The following is a 648-nucleotide window of genomic DNA, read 5'->3' as shown; positions in this document are numbered from 1 at the left end:
TAAGTAGTATAACTTAAAGTCTATAGTAAAGTATTATAGCTTTATAATTACTAGTTAGTATAAAGTATAGAAGATATTTTAGCTAAGAATTACTTTATATATTTCTTTACTTAAGGCTTATTAAAGCTTTACTAGCTTAACTATATTAATTTAGTTTATACTTTCTACTAGTACTATTTTATTTTTAAACTAAATAAAGAAGTCTATAAATATTTTATTTAAATATTACTATATTTAGTTTAATTTAGTAAAAGCTATTTCTTATTAATAGAGATTAAAGTATATAGTAGCTAAGTAGTTAAGAAATATAGTTAAGTTATAGTTTATAAATACTTTAACTTTATAGTAAAAAGCAACTTATTTCTAGACCTTTATAAAGAGTTCTAGAAGACTAAATTCTACTAGTTATAAGCACTATTAATAAATACTTTATTAGCCTTTAATTTATATAATATAAAGCTTTACTATATAGTAAATATAAACTTATCTCTTTTAAAGAGAAGCTTTATTTTAATTAGCTTTTATTTTAGCTTATATAGTAGTATTAATTATATACTTAGATAAAAAGAGTGTAAGAAATTATTTAGTATAGTAAGTGCTAATCTAAAGAATATAATATACTTATATTAGTTTATAAATTAGTTATAT

Source organism: Metarhizium album, assembly GCF_000804445.1.
Source record: "Metarhizium album ARSEF 1941 chromosome Unknown scaffold_42, whole genome shotgun sequence".
NCBI lineage: Eukaryota > Fungi > Ascomycota > Sordariomycetes > Hypocreales > Clavicipitaceae > Metarhizium > Metarhizium album.
Note: the sequence above shows the minus strand (reverse complement) of the source record.